Genomic DNA, 13,985 nt, shown 5'->3' with positions numbered 1-13,985 from the left:
TGGCTGGAGATGCTGGCCGTGTTTCGAGCACTCAAACACTTCCTCCCAGACCTAAGAGACCACCACGTGTTGGTGCGCACCGACAGCACGTCGGCAGTCTCATACTTAAACCACCAGGGAGGTCTGCGGTCCCTTGTACAAGCTGGCGCACCAGATCCTTGTGTGGTCCCAGGGCAAACTCCTCTCATTAAGAGCAGTGCACATTCCTGGGCATCTCAATGTGGGAGCAGACATTCTGTCGAGACAGGGGCTGAGGCCCGGGGAATGGATGCTGCACCCCGAGGTGGTGAAGCAAATATGGAGAGTGTTTGGCCAGGCACAGGTGGACCTCTTTGCGACTATAGTGTCAGTTCAATGTCCCCTCTGGTTCTCTCTGACTCCTCCAGCTCCTCTAGGACTGGATGCTATGGTGCAGACTTGGCCGAGGCTTTGTCTGTACGCTTTTCCCCATATCGCTCTGCTCCCGAGAGTCACCGGGACGAGGTCAGTCTACTACTTGTAGCGCCGTTCCGAGTATGGTTCTTGGACCTGATTTCTCTCCTCGACGGCACTCCATGGGAGATTCCCGTCAGGGGAGATCTCCTCTCACAGGTGGGGGGCACAATCGTCCACCCTCGCCCGGAGCTGTGGAAGCTGTGTGTGTGGCCACTGAGGGGGCACAGCTCATAGCTTCCGGTCTCTCAACCGAGGTTGTCGAGACCGTCCTCCAATCCAGAGCTCCCTCTATGAGGAAACTGTACGCCCTGAAGTGGACACTCTTCACTTCATTGTGCGGAGACCGCCAGCTCGACCCAGTTAACTGCCCGATTGGTACAGTTCTGGAGTTCCTGCAAGCCCGTTTCTCCGCAGGGTTAACTCATTCCACCATTAAAGTTTACGTGGCGGCTATTGCGGCCTACCACGCTCCTGTCTGTGGTCAGTCAATGGGTAGACACCCCCTCGTTACACGTTTCCTCCGCGGTGCGCTGACACTAAGGCCGCCGGTACGTTCACGTGTCCCCACGTGGGACCTGGCTGTGGTACTAGAGGCTCTTTGCAAGGCTTCCTTCGAGCCCATCGAGGAGATATCTGACAGACTCCTCACTATTAAGACTGCCTTTCTTCTGGCTGTTTCCTCTCTAAAGAGAGTTGGTGATGTTCAGTCCCTTTCAGTGGCCCCTGCCTATCTTGACTTTGCACCCGGCATGGCCAAAGTTTTTCTCTACCCTCGAGCGGGGTATGTACTTAAAGTTCCCTCTGTTACACCACAGCCCATCATACTTCAGACCTTCTGTCCTCCTCCCTTCAGGGAGCCCGACCAGCAGAAGCTTAATTGTATGTGTCCAGTGCGAGCACTGGGCACGTACATCCACAGAGTTGCCCTGTGGAGAAAGGCGGACCAACTGCTTGTGTGCTATGGTCCTCCTAAGAGGGGTCTTCCTGCTACAAAGCAGACCCTCAGTAGGTGGATAGTGGATGCGATTAACACTGCCTATGAGTCTTCTCAGCTCCCCTTACCAATGGGAGTCAGAGCTCACTCAACCCGAGGTGTGGCGGCCTTCCTAGGCCTTCCTAGCAGGTGTGTCTATGCAGGACATCTGCAACTCTGCTGGTTGGTCCACGCCCCTCACTTTTGTGAGGTTCTATGACCTCGACATGCGAGCCGCTCCGGGCTCTTCTGTTCTTTCGTCCTAGTACACACTGGACAGGGACTTGTCAGTCTGGCGGCGTGGGTATCTCGTTCCCCTATCGTTTTCGACGTAGGTCGAGTTCCTGAAGGGGAACGTCTCAGGTTACATATGTAACCATGGTTCCCCGAAGGGAACGAGACGCTGCGTCTCGAAGGCCACACTTCCTGCATCCCTGCCAGCGCTTGCTTCATTTCTAGAAGCTGATGCCGGCTCCGCCGCACGTGCTTTTATGCTTCCTGGTCGATTACGTCACCCGCCTGTGACGTCTCGCCCTTCCATTGGACAGATTACACATGTGATTCAGAGCGCGGTCACGCGTTCCCCTAGCTTTTTCGACGCAGCGTCTCGTTTCCTTCAGGGAACCATGGTTACATATGTAACCTGAGACGTTTGTTTGGCTTGATTTGATTTCATTTATTTATTTATTTAAAAATACATCTGATATATATTTATTTGGAAGATGTTTTTTTGTAGGTTGCATTTAAGAATCTGGGCTCTAGCGCCGCCTTTGTTTGAAAAGGCATCATGTCTTCATATGAATCGTCTGTTACACACACACCTATGCGCATAGCACGTAACGTGTCATAGAAATATGTTGTGATTTGGCATAATATTAGACATAATTTTGTGTTGTTGTACACAGTGTTTTGGGGGTGTTTATTCAGTCCTGTACCAGTGTGGAATGTACCAATAACACACAATAATAACAACATCATCAGGAGCCGGTTATCTCTGTGTTCCTTCTGTCGCTCGGCCACCCTCGTGTTTCATTCACCTAGAGCCTGAAGACATCTGCACCTCCATCTCCCTGATACAGAGCTCATTGTCAGCTTCAATACAATTATTCTATTCTATTCTATTCATTTCTACTTTGGCGGTTAATCTTTTCTGCAGCACACTCTGCGTTTACCTGCATTAAATAGAAACACTTAATACAGGTGTAAAAGAGGTGGAACATTATTTTGATCTGAACATGCAAACCACATACAAGAAATAAGAAATGCACATATGTTTTTGTTCTTTATCAACATGTAATAATGCACTTAATTACATGCCACTGATACTATGTGGTCACAATATTAGAGGAATGCATTTGAAACTCATGCTTACACTGATCAGGATGGTAATAGTGAAATAGTTAATATGTTAATATGACCTTAAAGTCTGTTTAGGCTGCAGACAGTTTTGTTTTGTTTTCAAACACAATCTGACTGCCCATGCTGTTATTTGCGATTGATTGAATTGCAACTGTGTGTTTAGGCAGTGTAGGCATTTTCTGGCTTATCTACATTAGATACTATAGAGTTTTTTAGCCGTCAGCATAATTCCAAGAGACGTTCTCCCAAAACTGCTGGGAGCAGCAAGCTGGCAGTATGGAGAGAGCTGACAGAAAGCTGGAAGTTTGTCCTCGGCTTATTTACGTCATGGCGTTTGGCCACGGTGCTGGATTCAAACCGTGCCTGTATGAGACAGCGGGAGTGACAGAGGCGGGTATGTGCTGCTGTATTTTAGCTTAGGTACCATCGACAGAACTGTGCATAGTGGGTTATAGAAGAGTAGGTGACTTGACTTGGTTTTTATCTATATGTATTTATTATTTTTATATTTTGTGGCAGTTTTATAAAAACCCACATAGACGTTTCAACATGTATAGTAACTTTGCAGGTCTGTTAGTGTATTTACTGGCTCTTAATCTAGGGTTTTCACATTGCATTTAACCCTGGGTAAACGCCTTTTTAAGCACTGATTTTGCAGGGCTAGTTCCAAATTGCAATGCCATTTACAGTTTAGATACAGACAACCAATCATAAACTGCCTCAGCACGTACCTTATTAAATATTCATATACTTTGCACAGTCACAGAAATCTTCATGCTGTGTTTTAGTTTCAGCATCTGAGTGAAACTGTGTAAAATGTTGAACAGCTATGACAAATTTGTTCATGAGTGATGAAGGAACACTATTATTATTGCCTTGACTTAAGATATCCAGAGCGGATTTATGTGGTGACATTTCCACAGATGGACGAGCGGTTATTAAAACAGGTTGCATCCTGTGTTTGTCTCATCAACGTTATAAACATTATAAATATGCAAATAAGAATCTTAATCCAGAGTTACGAATGTTCAGCATCAAATTTCATAACCTAATTACCCAGGATTAATTACTAAACCAGGAAGAGGTGTAAACAGTATAATACTGTACATGGAACTAGATAATCAGGGTTTATGTTTGTATGGCGATCCAGGATTTACAGTTCAAAATGTGACAAGCCAATATGTGTATCTGTATCTTAGGTAATTGCAAGTCCTTGAAAATGTGCACTTTCAAGTTGCTGAAAGTGTTAATGTTGTTCCACTTAGCTAGACACCCCATACTTAGTCATCTAATGCTGACATTCAATGCACAACATTTTTTTTTTCCTGGAAAAAGCTTTAGCGCTATGTTTCACTCCCTTATCTACATGGCAAAAACCGGCTTTTGCAATGTGTTTTTGCATGTGCCAGAATGCAGCTGTAAGTGTTGCAGATGCGATCAGGCCGAGAGGATGTGCAGTGCTTTGATGTGGGATGTTTTGCATTGTTGTTTGTAGAGATGAGAGCCAAATCAAGTGGAAAATGCTGGAGATACTTTGTCCATAAGCACTTTTAGTCATTAAAATGGAGAGACAGACATGTTAGATCATGACAGCTGTAAATGTCAAGAGGATAAACATCTTGAATAGGCACTCATTGTGTGTGTGCATGCCTCCTTACTCTTGCATTCAAGCTAATGTGTTTTCTGTTGCATGTTGCTATATGAATTATAGAGAACACTCTTAACAAGTCTCTTGTCCCAGATTCCCATACATTTTTACTTTTTGATTTGTTTTGATGTTTTGTCTTGTCTTGTCTTATTTTGTTTGTTTTGGTTTTGGTTTGTTCCATGTTTCCATTCATTTTTAGGGCCCAAGCCAGTAAGGCGCAGGGCCCTATTGTTCTTCTAAGGATTATTATTTTTTTTTTTTTTATTATTTTTTATTTCGACTATCCGGGTACTTTTGGGGGCCTTAACGTGCCCGAAAACTCTTGAAAATTGGCACGCACATTGGAACCTGCGGCCATTAGGACGCCACAGAGGCTGGGACCCGGGCGTGGCACAGGGGCTCTACGGCGCCCCCTGGAAAATTGTCAGAAAGCTTGATGTATAGCTCACACATACTTGCACGTATTCATATGAAACTCGGTACACATATAGAACTCATTGAGCCGAACAACTTCCGCGCAGCATGTCATAGGCTCCGCCCAACAGGAAGTCGGCTATTCAGGGCTGTTTAAAAAGCGCATGCTCTGGAATTTGATATACTCCTCTGAGGATTTCCATACGATTGCCACCAAACTAGGTGAACATGATCTCAAGACATTGGGGACGCTAAATTGCGAAGATATTTTTGATATGTCGAACGGTTTGCCCGTGGCGAGGCGATGAAGTTATGGCGAAAAATGAGACCCAGGAAATGCCTAATAACGTCCACATACATTGTATGATGTAGATCAAACTTCAGTGACTTGTTCGTTGTATGATGCCGATCGGATAGATGTGACTATTATGACTGAAAGTTATAGCGCCACCAACTGGCTGCAGGAAGTGTGTCGTTTTCAAAATGCTTTGAATTCAGCATCTTATTTTTACTCGATTTGCTTCAAACTTCACCAGAATAATGTCAAAACACGGCCGATGTAAAACTGTGAAGGGAATATTGATATCTAAAATGATGTTGCCATGGCAACGTGTCAAAGTTGAAAATTCGTTTCTGGTGATTTTGAGGCAGATAACATGTTTAGAATGTCATGAAACTCAACACACATATCCATTTTAATGATAGTTAGACACTGGAAAAAGCTCATAAACGGGCGTGGAAGAGGCACTCTATAGCGCCACCTTTTGTCAAAAATGAGGGGGTTAGTTTTAGCTACAGACCCCAAACTCGGTACATAAATTGTTCTAATTAATCCGGACAACTTTCTAATTTACAGTCATTAGCTACGACCAACAGGAAGTCGGCTATATTTATTTTAATGTGGGTTTTTTTTTAAAACGGGCTGTAAACAAATTAATACTCCTCCAAGCAGAAACACGGAAATCACACCAAACATTTTTTATCATGATGCCAAAATACTGAAGATGCTAAATTGCGGACGGATTTAGGATATCTTGAACGATGATTTAATGGCAATTTATTAAAGTTACAGTAAAAAAGATCCATTTTATTTTTTTTTATCTTTTAAGAGCAGCTTCCAAACACTTCATAAAAAATTACATACACAGAACAATACAGTCTGAGGATATGTGATTAATTTCATGAATTTACAATACACTATGCAGAGGAGAAAATTAAAAAACTATCAGAGCTGCCTCTGAGTGAGAGGTCCTGTCAGCCTGCAGCTGAGTGAGGGGTGGGGTGGGGTGGGCTGTGAGTGACTGTGTGAGTGACTGTGTGGATTGAGGCAGTGGGTGAGAGAGAGAAAGAGAGAGAGGGTCTGTTTTTTAAAATCTTTAAAAAATGCTTATAAATCATTAAAGATTTTGATAACACTTTATAATAAGGTCTCAATTCTTAACATTAGGAAATGCATTAATTAACGTGAACTAACAATGAAAAATATATTTTTACAGCATGTTAATTCTTCCATGATAGTATGAACTAACAAAGAACAATTTTTTTAAAGCATTTATTAATCTTTTTAATGTTAGAAAAATAGTCATGTTCAAAAGATAAACTTTAAAATTTAATAATATATAAACACATTTTGGATTAATATTGATCAACATTAAATGGTATATAATTATAAATGATTATATATATATAATGATAGCTACAGACACCAAACTCGGTACATAAATTGTTCTTATTAATCCGGACAACTTTCTAATGTACAGTCATTAGCTATGACCAACAGGAAATCGGCTATTTTTTTTTTAATGTGTTTTTTTTTTTAAAAACGGGCTGTAAACAAATTCATACTCCTTCAAGCAGAAACCAAAAATTCACACCAAACATTTTTTCACATGCTTCCAAGATACTGAAGATGCTTCATTGCGGACCGATTTAGGATATCTTGAACGGTGATTTAATGGCAATTTATTAAAGTTACAGTAAAAAATAACACTTTTTTTTTTTTTTATCTTTAAAGAGCAGCTTCCAAACACTTCATAAAAAATTACATACACAGAACAAGACCGTCTGAGGATATGTGATTAATTTCATGAATTTACAATACACTATGGAGAGCAGAAAATTAAAACTATCAGAGATCTCCTGTCACTGCTTCTAATGTGTGCGGTGGGTGACTGACTGTGTGAGTTCAGTGAGTGTGGAGGGGGAGAGAGAGAGAGAGAGAGAGAGGGTCTGTTTAAACTTCTCAATAAAATCCTTAAAAAATGCTTATAAAGCATTAAAGGTTTTGATAACACTTTATAATTAAGTCTCATTTGTTAACAGTAGGGAATGCATTAATTAACATGAACTAACAATGAAAAATATATTTTTACAGCATGTTAATTCTTCATTGATAGTATGAACTTACAATGAACTAACAATGAACAAAATATTTTTAATATTAGAAAAATAGTCATGCTCAAAAGATAAAACTTTCAAATTTAATAATATATTAACACATTTTGGAATTAATATTGATCAACATTAAATGGTATATAATTATTGTTGATGTTAACTAACAACAGTTAAATAATGTTGTTTTTTAACATTGGTTAATTCACAAATAATATTAAATATTAACAATATATTTTTTACTTTATTCATTTTTGTTAGTAAATTATTCATGTTAGTTAATGGAAAAATAAATAATTTAAAAATGCTTATAAATCATTAAAAGCTTTGGTAACTATAATAATTTCTCATTTGTTAGCATTAGTAAATGCATTGACTAACATCAACTACCAATGAAAAATATATTTTCACAGAATTTAAAGTTTTATATGTTGTTCTGTGTGTGTGTGTTTCACAGAGTTGATGGTTTGGATTAACCCTTTAATTGCTGTATCCCTTAAAACCAAACTGCCAGAGGGTTACTGTGATGCTTGTGCTCGCTGGGCACCGTTTTATCGATGCCACCGGGGTGGCGTATGCTGACGGCTTGGGCCCGTCATCGCTGCTTGCAGCTATATTTACATTTTGTTTTCCTTTGCTCTGATGTTTTGTCTTGTCTTGCTTTTTGTTATGTTTTGTTTTGTGTAGAGTGTTGTTGTTGCTGTTTGGTTTTGTTTGTCCCATTTTCCCATGCATTTTTACATTTTGTTTAGGTTTGCTTGAATATTTGTCTTGACTTATTTTATTTTGTTCTAGATGTCCCTACATTTTTACTTTTTGTTTTGCTTTACTCTGATGTTTTATCCTGTCTTTTGTTTTGCTTGTAAATAATCAGCAAACCTTTTTTGTTTTTGTTCCAAATTTCTATACATTTTTACATTTTGTTTTCCTTTGCTTTGATGTCTTGTTTTCTTTGTTGTTTGGTTTGTCCCATATTTCCATACATTTTTACATTTTGTTTTGCTTGAATGTTTTTGTTCTATATTTCCATAAATTTGTACTTTTTGTTTTGCTTTGCTCAGATTTAGCTTGTGTAACATTTATTAGTGTTTTTTTGTTGTTTTGTTTTGCTTGTGTAACATATTTATTTAGTGAGATTAATTAAATGAATTATATATTATACCCCCTGCCTTGATTATATATACTTGACAAATAATCAGCAGACCATGTAATAATACATGTAATTTGATTACAATTTATTTATCGACTTATTATTTTTTTATTTTATTTATAAATTCTTTTTTGGTTTGTTTTGCTCGATTTTCTTTATTTTTTTTCTTTATTTTCTGAAAGCCTTCCTCACTTATTGGAACAGCTTTAGCACAGATTTGGGCAGGAGTCACTGTTGCATCAGGGTGAAAAGAGTTGCACACTTCTAAATATAAAGAACATTTGCAAGAATGATTCATGTCCATGGTTGATATATTCCCTGAGGTGCAAGAATTGGATGTTTGCACGCCTCTACCCCTTTACTAACTAGAAGCAGGCCCGTGCAAGGAGCGATCACTGTTGAGGCTCACATTGCCTGCTTTTGACAAATCTGCTCTAATTGCTCTCTGATTAGTATGTTTCTCAGAGTTGCTGAAGGTCACTTTCCGGAATGGGTGAAGATAATTACTGCAGGATGACATGTGCTGCCAGCCACAGGGACAGAGGAAGACTTTACACAAAATGAAAGGAAGCACAAGGGGATGGAAAGTGATGCTGAGTGGATACAATTAGAGTAGGAACACATGAGCGAGAACAATGTGTGTGTGTTTTTTGTGTGTGTGTGTGTGTTTAATAACCCCAACATCCCACGTCGGAGGTGAGAATATGAAGCAACGTTTTCTCAAACACTCTTTTGAGCCCACTCTGAATCTTTTCACTCTACGGAGATTAATGAGCCTGCCGTAATCACCCTTCAAACTCTACCTTTGTTTAATTAGTTCATCCAGCATAGAATCAAGAGTCGAATAAAGAAAATTTCATTGCTATTGAGGGACTGAGAGACAAGACCGAAGGAAGAGTGAAGATCATTTGTGCTGTATTACTTAAAGCAGTGTAGCAGTGCGTTTTAGGTTAGGAGAAAATGTTCTCATCAAACAGCATTTCTTTTGTAGAGGGCGTCTGCTCCCTGAGCGCTCCCACTGTGGAGGCCGCATCAGACACTTTCTTTGCTTTCACACTCTCTCAATCTCCTCTTCCAGCTTTTTTTTTTTCTTTCATCATGGCAATGTAGACTTTTTTGAGTTTTTGCACTCAGGAACTTTACAAGGACACCTTGTTTCTCTGAAGACGGTTCACTTGAGATGCAAACGTAAACATAATAATCCCAAAATGCCATTTAGAATTCATATACTGATGAAGGGCACAGCTAATGAATATGTTCTTGAGAAATATGCTTTTGAGCAAGTCCCCTAAGACATTTTGCGAGTTTATGTCAAAAAGCCTTTGATTTCTATTGAAAAGGGGAAAGAGAGAAAGAAATATAACTGGAACAGGTGCAAATGAAGTCAGGAACATGCCCTGTGTCCCAATGTGCATACTATCCACCCTATCTGCCCTAAATAGTATCGAAAATTGCTAATATCACATAGGCCTAGAATTTAGGATGGATATTATGCACATAAATATTTATTGTAATTGAGCAGATTAAACTGTAAAAGTATCAAATGCAATATAGCAGCAATGATGTATGATTACACTAAACAAAATAAAGTAATTTTCCCCCTAAAATACAGCATGTATGTACGTATTTATTTATTTTCCAAATATGCACCATTCGGTAGATATTTATTTTCTCTTGTCTTGTCTTATTATTTTATTTTATTTTTCCCTATGATCCAAAAAAAGTTCACCTCACATGTAACGGATGCATCTTTACCTCTTTGTCGTGTAGTCATGCTCCCGTCTATTTCAATTTACAGGCCTATTTAATAAGCAGTTAGAAACACAGCAAAATGACAGATGCTCTTTGTTTGCAGTGTGCTATACCTGGTCCCATTGTTCATCTGATTTTGTTTTTCAGAATAGCATCTTCACGGGAGATAATTTCTGTGCAATCTTTTACGTTTTCAATTTACCTTCTCAGCGTCTCCTTCTCTTTACCATTGGTCCCTCTGCACCTCTGCCTATTTCTCCCTCTCTCTCACTCCCTCCCACTGGCGTATTGGATTTTCAGTCCATTCTAAATAAATTTAGCCACTGTGTTCTCTTGTAACAAGCTCTGTCGATTGCCTAAATGTAAGTACGCACAATTTACACCACTGACTCGGCCAATTGTGGAATGCTTTAACATTACAAACAAATAAAAAAGCACTATCGCCTGTAGGCTCTCACTGGGAAGTAACACTGGAAGTGACTGGTGGTTGTGCATTTAGCATAAAATCCCAAAGGCCCCCATGTAGCGGAGGAAGAGCACATTTCCCTTCTCATTTCCATCAATATGACAACTACTTCACACTTTTGCTTTATAAGACTGATGTTTCCCACTGCATTTTTAAACTACTCTGTATCCAATGTATGTGTGACCATACCTACACATGTTGTGCACAGGTTGCTCACGTCTGAAGTTTTGATCTGACTTTTTGTAACGTGCAGTAGCTGTGCTGATGTCCTTGGATTTACAGTCTAGCCGCTGTGGCATAATGGCTGTTATCAGTGGGGGATCCAGTGACATTGACCTGAAGCATTGTGTAGTTTCTTTTTCAGCTGAGGGTCAGATCTCTTCACACCCACTGTCTCGGGCCTCCCTGGAGGTCCCACTCACACTTAACCTTCCACTGTCACCCATGCTGTTTTCACGGTCATCAAGCCACCTTGGAGGTCATTTGTTTGGTGGAGATGAATGGCCGACAGCACTCTCTGCATTGCTCAAATACTGCCATACCAAATAGTTTTTTATAAAGCTGGACATAAATAAAAAAAAAAAAAAAAAAAAAAAAAAAAGGATGGATACAAAAGAAAATAAATAAATAAATAAAAATAAAGCAGTCATTATACCAATAATAATAATAATAATAATATAAACAAATTATTATATAAATTATGGGTCAGTAAGATTTAATGTTGTCTTTTATTATCATATAATTAGTTTAGTTTTAAAAATTACACTCCTGCTTCCAATAAATACTACTACTTCTACATATTTTTTTTTTTTTTAATTTTACACCTGCTTCAAATAAATAAATAAATAATATAATTGTTGTTGTTGCTGCTGTTGGTGTTGATTATTTTTAATATAAACAAATAAATTAAATCTATCAAATCAGTCAGTTATACAGTGTAGGCCATTATATAAGAATATTAGAATCAGATTTTCCAAACAGCTGTGCATTAACCGGTCTAAACTGAATGTTTGCTTATTCTGAGTTTGTTGTTTTGAATGTGAAATGCACCGCCATGTTGGATATATGGGAAAGGCAGCCATTCCTGCTCTCTGCACTCTGGTGCACCCTTCATTTCATCCCGAATTTCTTCCTTCCAAAAGATGTCTCTCCTAATGACGCTAAATCTAGCATGCTTAATTGGACCAGTGAACTATGTTATTGGAACTGGAACCGTGTTTCTATTGGCCCCAAAGGCAATTTCAGCCCTGTGACACCAGGGTGGGTGGAGGGGGAGGAAGTGCAGAAAGTGTTGGAATAGGTTGGTGGTCGACAGAGAGAGGAGCCAGTGAATGTTGTCACTGCTTTGCAGGATGTTAACTCATAAATTGTAAGGCACTTGTTTATGTAGCATGCTCTTCAGCATCCAGGACTGGGTTGTAGATAGAATGGGATATGCTAGGAGAATGATGCACATTATACATGTGGCACAGCTGGGGAGGATGAAGTGCCCTTGGGAAACAGTGCTGGGCCTCTGTATCACCCACTGAGCGTCACTCTAAACTTTTCCTGTGTTCAGTCTTTTCATTAGTGGCTCTTCAAACAACAGCCTCTTATGCACCTATCAGTGGATATGTGTCTACCTGCATGATTTGTTTTGTAGCAAATTTAATCAAAACATGTTTTGCCTCTATACATGCATCACATCAGACAAAATGTCATGTTTTATTTTATTCATATCATTTTTCATAACATTATTTATTTATTTTTGTAGCCAAGCAACCTGTTCCGTGGCGGTGAAACACGGTACATTCTCTGATAGATTTGCAATGCATTTTATGTTATTGCCGTTTGCAGAAAATTACATATTGGGCACAGATGTACAGTGACATACATCAAATATTACTCAAAAGCAGAAATATGTTAATTCAGTTTGCCATTGTGAAGGTGTGAGTCATTTTTCAAAGACCTGCCAATACGCAACCGCAATTTTTTCTATGTCATATTGAGATGTGAGTGTTATTGTCTTGTTTATCATGCAGGTCATCTTGAATTTCCCACTGTAAGATCCTTTGGCAATGGTCCTCAGAGCATGCAGCATATTGCATATTCCCTCCCTCCTGTCATTGAGCCCTCTGGGTTCAGCTGTCCCTTGGCCAGACCAGCCTTCAGTCATCTGTGACTCTTCATCTGATGGACATTAATTGCCTCCCTCCAGACTTGTTTGCTGTGACTAGGCCCTGATTATGATGTCATGTATGCTAGGTTGTGTGGTGACCCATGGCCCATAGGCATTCTGGGAAAACTAGCTTAAAAAGCTATTCTGGTGACCAGTCGCACGCCTTTATTCCTCCCATGAGACTCATTAACTATATAGAGACATTTTGAACAGTCTGTATTTTTGTCTGATCAAAAATAGTTAAAAAATGTATAAAATTACTAGTTGAAAAAAAACAGTTTTTTTTTTTTTGTAATTTATTCCTGTGATGGCAAAGCTGAATTTTCAGCATCATTTCAGTGTCACAGTCTTCAGTGTCACATGATCCTTCAGAAATCATTCTAATATGCTGATTTGATGCATAAAACTCACTTATTATTATCACTGTTGAAACAGCTGTGCTGAAATTATACTTTTTAAAGGATTGTTTGATGAATAGAAAGTTCAAATTAGCAGCTTTTATTTGAAATAGGCATATTTTGTAACGTTATAAATGTCTTTACTGTCACTTTTGATCAATTTAATGATGAAATGAAAGCTTGGTAAATTCACATCCAGCACTCGTACCATCAGCACTGGAGCTCCTCAGGGCTGCGTTCTCTCCCCACGGCTCTTCTCCCTTTACACCAACGACTGCACCTCTAAAGACCCCTCTGTCAAGCTCCTGAAGTTTGCAGACGACACCTGGGCATTCCTGGGCATCACCATCTCCCAGGACCTGAAGTGGGATATGTGAATATTTATATTATAGACAAATCTTTATATTATTTATATTAATTATAGACTCCATTGTCAGGAAGGCCCAGCAGAGGTTGTACTTTCTTCGCCAGCTGAGGAAGTTCAACCTGCCACAGGAGCTGCTGAAACAGTTCTACTCAGCCATCATTGAATCCATCCTCTGCACTTCTGTAACTGTCTGGTTCAGTTCAGCTACCAAATCTGACCGCAGAAGACTACAGAGGGTAGTCCAGACTGCTGAGCGAATCATTGGTACAACCCTCCCCACTCTCCAAGAGCTGTACTTATCCAGAGTGAGCAAAAGGGCTGGTAAAATCACTCTGGACCCCTCACATCCAGCACGCTCCCTCTTTGATCTGTTACCGTCTGGTCGACGCTACAGAGCTCTGTGCACCAGACACAGGAACAGTGTCTTGCCTCAGTCAATACATCTCATGAACACTCAACAATAAACGTGGAACA

The sequence above is a fragment of the Barbus barbus genome, assembly GCF_936440315.1.
Source record: "Barbus barbus genome assembly, chromosome: 33".
Lineage (NCBI taxonomy): Eukaryota > Metazoa > Chordata > Actinopteri > Cypriniformes > Cyprinidae > Barbus > Barbus barbus.
This window is presented reverse-complemented; position numbering follows the sequence as displayed.